The 6,364-nt window shown below is 31.7% G+C and overlaps 1 pseudogene; it reads right to left on the reverse strand.

The window, feature by feature from the left end:
- Positions 1 to 5,218: 5,218 nt before the first annotated feature.
- On the reverse strand, positions 5,219 to 5,934 carry LOC143572348 (putative steroid-binding protein 3 pseudogene; annotated as a pseudogene).
- Positions 5,935 to 6,364: the final 430 nt, after the last annotated feature.

The raw sequence follows: 6,364 nt of genomic DNA on the forward strand, positions 1-6,364 counted from the left end.
CTATGTCAATTAGATAAAATTATATTAATTCGATAACTTGAATATATATCATCAGATTAGGGCAAAACATGGAAAACTAGATTAGGAAGGAAGCTAACCTGATTCAGGATGAAGTTTGATTCTAGGAATATGTTCAATTGCTCTGCAGATGTATATTTGCGCCAAAGAAAACTGCTGTAGTCGTGAGACATCGTGGGGTAATTTAGGAATTGATAAAGTCTTTCTTTTTGTTATGCGTAGATATCTGTTTGATCAAGATATTGGTTTAGAAATTAGTCAAGGACTGATATTTTTCCCCCTTGAGGAAAGTTGTAGGTGTTTCATTTTCATGCACACCAACTGTTTGTTTTAATGCCTCAATGGGAGATACTTTTTTATGTTAGCACTCAAGTGTACCTGGAGCCCATAGCCTAAGCTCTTCTACTCATATTTACACTTTTAAGTTACTAACTCAATTAAATCTCACTACAACCTGTTAGTTTTCTTTTGAGTTTTATATTATGCTTTAATAATTAGTTGTATTTTACATCAACGATATTGTTATCGTGTACTTAATTTGATTGAAAAGCCTGAAATAGCATATTAGATTAATTCTATTTGGTTTGATAATTAAAACCTGATTTCAAACATCTTTATCTTTTTTGCATTAGTAAATGTTTGATCAGTCCTTGTAAATTTGAAAATTAATAGGTTGAGGAAAATAAAATTGAATACATTATTTATTGAAACATTTTTAGCTGTATGCTTGTATATAACGTCTCGATAAATTTCAAACCATGAAACCAAACCATTAGTAGCGGTTTGGTTCTATTTGAAGTTTAAACGGTTCATTTTGGTTTTTGATTACAAAAACCGTTACCAACGGTTTGGCTCACGGTTTAACCCCAAAAGCCGTCATAACCGGATCTGAACACCCTTATTTCCTGGAAAATATTGAATATAACAAGAGAAAATTATAGATGAACGGGGCTCAAACAATACCAAAACTATGAAAATGTCCTCTTATCGAGTGATGCAGTCGATAAGGTAGAACCTTGTTGCTTGTATATATATAAAAATGATTACTGTCCACTTTTTATTTCGTTGCAATTTTTTTATGCTTGCAGATATGCAAACAAAAGCCAAATGGTGGTAACTACTACGAGTTTTTCATAACTCAAGAGAAGTGCAGTTCCTCATTTTTAGGTTTGTTTTGTTGCATTATGTTCGTTCAATCATTTCAAATGTGTATTTTCAAACCGCATGTATTGTGTATAGTTAAGGAATATGGTACGGGCCACCTCAAAGAATGATGTGTATCTCATGTCTGACCACTCGATCATGCACCAGTCATTATTATCACAAAACTTAACAGAAATCCTTAATTTCTCTAGGCACGTAGCAGTTAGTACCTATTGAGGTACTTTATTTTGATTGTAAAATCTTTAGGAGATTTTGTTGCGCTGATATGCTTATTTTGGGTCCACAGAAACATGTTGGAAGGATTTACACAAACTCATATTATTACATTTGCAGTCAATGGTGGGTTTCAAGGAGAGCTTGCATGTAAGGTAATTTGGTCATACAAAACTTGCTTCTTTTGTCAAAATTATAATTTATTATATTTTCTGCTTGTGTTATTAAAGGATACAGAAATTGGATAAACAAGTTGGAGTTGGCTTTTGTACAAATGCTATTGAGATATACGATGGCTTGAGGTACTTATGAATTACGATGTGTATATATGTATTACAAGTCATATTATTGTCAGCGTGAGACATGAGTGAGAGTTGAGTGTGATAACTATTTTATAATATTTGTCACCTCTGCAGCGGCTCACGCCTCATAACTTTTTTATGTATATTACATGGCGTCTTAGGTAGCGGCGGAATGCATTTCATGGCATCAAACAATGATTCTGGTGCGCGGGATTATGATATGCATGGATTTCAAATATGAAGATGTTAGTTCGGGTTGTAATAGTAAAGACGTTAGTTTGGGAAGTTATTGAATATTACTGTTATTTTTATACATGTATAAATTTGTAGTAAACTTTTTTGTTTACTTGAAACATGTTTTGTATATTTGAAAGGTGCTTTTTGCATTTGAATTGGGTTTTATATAATATTTTCATTGCATTTTCTAGAAATTATTCGGTTCTATAATATTATGAGAATTTAATTACATTAATGCAAAAATTAGTAATTTTACAAAAAAACAATATATATATTTTCAGAGAACACCTAAAACTATGACACGCATAAATGCATGTCATAAATGCATGTCGTAAATGTGAGTCATAAAACTGTGTCATAAATGCGTGTCATGAGACATGACACGCAAATGTATGTCATATTCATTTTATGACTGGACTATCATTGACACACATTTGCGTGTCATCTGTGCCCTTTAATAACACGCATTGCGTGTCATTAAAGCCATTTTTTCTAGTAGTGACGGGTCATTTGTGTAAAAAAATATCGGTTTGGTTCGGGTCAAAACGAGCCATTTTAAAAAATTATTTGTTTGGTTCGGCTCAAAACAGGCCACTTTATAATGGTATCACTTCTGTAGCACTTTTTGATCTAGCCAAAAATAAAAATAGCATTGTCAACACCCTGATAATTTATATAATTATTATAATATTTATTATGTATATGCTTTGTGTTCTTTCAGGAGATAACAAGTAGCATACACTACAGTCAAAATGTCAACATCCTTTATAATCAAGCATAAACATGTTTATATTGACATTACTAATTATAGTTAGTTCTTTTGTGTTTGCCTTTTTCTTATTATTCTAAAATATTACTTATTAGTAGTTGTTCTGATTTAGTAAGAGAAAGTAAAGGAAGGAATCTACCTAATACTATTAAACTAACATCTTTTTTAGACACTTGGCATGTTTCTTTTGCTATATTGTTAGAGTTTCCATATATACTAAGCTATATTATAATATCTTTATAATTAAATAATTTAAAACTGAATAATTATATTTTCTGGACGACCTGCATCTCTTTTTAATAACCCGGATCATCGATTCAAGTTAATCGAATCTACCTTTTAAATTTAAAAAAATGTTCGACTATTAATAACAATAATAATTACATAAATTATAGGTTTCAACTCTTCTATTCTTGTTGCGTCTTTATGAAATCATTTTTACATTAAAAACCGTTTGACTATTAATAACAATATTAACTAGATTAACTTTCAAATTTCAAATTTATGTGCCAACTGATTACCTTGAATGAAATTGAGAATAACTTTCATTTTTAAATTAACTAACAAAAAATATTTATGTTATTACTCCTCTCTATATACTTTCAGTTTTACATAATAAATTTTACACCACATCTTTTCATCTATCAAATTCTGCAATTTCGTATTTCTTTGTAAGTTTCATTTGTATTACTCAAATTATTTCATTCATTCATATTATTGATATCGTTCATATATTTTAATTATTATCAATTAAATACTTTGTTTGCGTTCTTATTATTTTATTACAAACAACACAATGGAGCCAAAAAAAAATACAACCATGTTTAATAAGTTGGATACACTTAAGAATGATTGTTTTCTCAAGGTCTGTATATTGAAGTTATTGCGTCTAAAGGCCAATAACAAACCTGGTGAATGTTGATGAAGAAGCGATGTTTGGCACCTTAAAGGTTGATATGTGATGGACGTTGGAGGCTCAAAATAAATGCAACACTTGAAGACCTTTTTTTTTTGCCTTTTAGTTTTAGTGTGTTTTGTTTTCTAAGACAATTTCTTCATGTTTCCAATTTGGTTTGATTTGCGTTAGATTTTTATATATCGTCTAAATTTATGGTTTGCTTTATAATTTAGTTATTTTATATTCTAAGGTAATACGTCAAAATCTAAGTCTTTAACATACCCGGTGTTTGGAAAAGTAAATGCTTTTTAAATTTGTTATACTTAATTGTTTTAATTATCTTACTTTTCAAAACATACTTTTATAACATTTGCATTTTGTTGTCTTTTTTGTGTGTTAAAAATTAGATTACCCATGGTATATGATTTTCCAAATCATTAATAATATTAAACATTTTATTAAAATCAATATAGTGATCACCTCGATTATTTGTACTCAACATGTTATCTACTATTTGTTAATCAATAAAAATATTTTTATATTCACAAAAACCATGAGTAACGAAAATGGATTATTTATCAACTATAAGGTGTGATGTTTATAACAAATTATTAATTCATGTTGGTTAAATATGTAGTCCATTGAGCCTTAGTCAATTTTTCTTATCAAACGTCTCTTTGATTTCCTGGTTGAATATGAATGAGGGGTCATGGTAGACACATGCCTTGCTTTACGCTTACTACACACTTATTAGTTTATGAATTTTAATTTTTTAACTTTTAATTGTGTTTCTAAATATTGTACTTCGTATCTTATTTTGGTTTATCTTTATGTCTGACAATAATTTCCTTTCGTACCAGTATTATTTACAACTAAATATCATGTTGTCGTCCTAGAAAACGTATAACAAATTACAATATAATATAAAATTATATATGTTTGTTAGACGATTTCTATACATCCACCCGTGTCGTACACGAGTCAATAACCTAGTTCCCTACTATTTTAAGTACTCTTAAGCTAGGCTTTTATTGAATATTATTCATAATTGGTTCATATTTAAAGTTTAAAGGGTTTCAAAAGACATCGAGCTAAAAAGATATATAATTTATAGACAAAATGGTAAAAGACGTCCTTTACGCTTGGCCTGGTTTTCATTAGACGTCCTTTAATGAAAGAAATAGCAAAAGACATATATCATGTTTCAAATTCCTTTCACATTACGTCCTTTGGCACTAACCCAGTTAATTTTTTTTGTTAAATCTGGTCATGTGCCTTGCACATGAGGGTAAATTCGTCTTTCTACTCGTTAAGGGACTATTTGTGTAGATTATTTAAAGTTTAAGCCATGATAAAAATATACAAAACATACTCTCTCTCTCTCTCTCTCTCTCTCTCTCTCTCTCTCTCTCTCTTGCTTTCAACCTGCAAATCCCCAATCAAACCCTAAGACACAAATCCAAATTCCCCCTAATTCTATTACAATTAAAGACCCAACCAGTCCCCAAATCAAACACACAACTTCCAAACAATTAACCTTTCGGTTCATACAATCGATTATTAATAACAATAACAACCACATATAATAACAATAATAATAATAATAAACCTGATTAATTAACCAGAAGCAGCAACCGATCCAACAACCGGATACTTAGCTTCGAACTTCTTCTCCCAGTCATCGAGAACACCGGTCTCCTTCTCCGTTAGTCCATCGAGCGATCCAATAACATCCTCTTCGTCCTTGCTCATCTTGGCTATGGCTCTGCTGGCGTCTTTGCATGCGAAGATGGCGTAGGAGCCGCCTGGGCCGTAGAAGGATCTGCCGGTGGTGACATCGAAGATGCGGCCCTTGATGGCGACGTATATGGGTTTGGAGGAATCGGTGCCGTCGTATTGCTTCAGCTTGTTGAGTGTCAGATCTGTTTTACCATAAACGAATATTTCAGATCTGCTTTACCATAAACGACTATTTATCTTTGACCACCAACCCACGACGGCCACCACTATGCTCGTTTCAGGCGGTGGAGGAATTTGGATTTGTGTCTTAGGGTTTGATTGGGGATTTGCAGGTTGAAAGCAAGAGAGAGAGTGTTTTTTAAAAGGACAACTCCTTAGTCTAATTACATAAATAGTCTTTAAAAAGGTAAAATGACCACACTGCCCTCATGTGCAAGGTACATGACCAGATTTAACAAAAAAAATTAACTAGGTTAGTGCCAAATGACGTAACGTGAAAGAAATTTGAAACATAATATATGCCTTTTGCTATTTCTTTCATTAAAGGACGTATAATGAAAATCAGGCCAAACGTAGAGGACGTCTTTTGCCATTTTGTCTAATTTATATTAAAAGAAACTTGGTATAAAGAATTAAAAAATAAATTGAATTTTGATATCACATCGTACTTCATGCCTTAAATATTTATATGTGAATTAAGAAAATAACTTAAATGATGATACTAAAGTTAAATGAAAAAAAAATCGGTGGTTTATTAATATTAGTTAACTAAATTTATTTGTTTTACTTAGATATTAAAAAAAAGAACAAAGGAAAGGTTGGAGGCTTGGAGCTAGAGATGTTCAAAACGGTTTGGGACTTGGAACCAGAACCGGTTCCTAACCGGTTCCTATATTCAAAACCCCCTTTGAAACCGGTTCTAGGCTCGAACAGGTTAGGGAACCGAACCGGTTCTCCCACCCTCGGACCCCTAACCTATGGAACCGGTTCTTACCGGTTCCTAAACCGGTTCCTGCACTGGAA

This window comes from Bidens hawaiensis, unplaced genomic scaffold, assembly GCF_021521415.1.
Source record: "Bidens hawaiensis isolate Kalapana, Puna unplaced genomic scaffold, B.hawaiensis_p1.1 tig00025808_1, whole genome shotgun sequence".
Classification (NCBI taxonomy): domain Eukaryota; kingdom Viridiplantae; phylum Streptophyta; class Magnoliopsida; order Asterales; family Asteraceae; genus Bidens; species Bidens hawaiensis.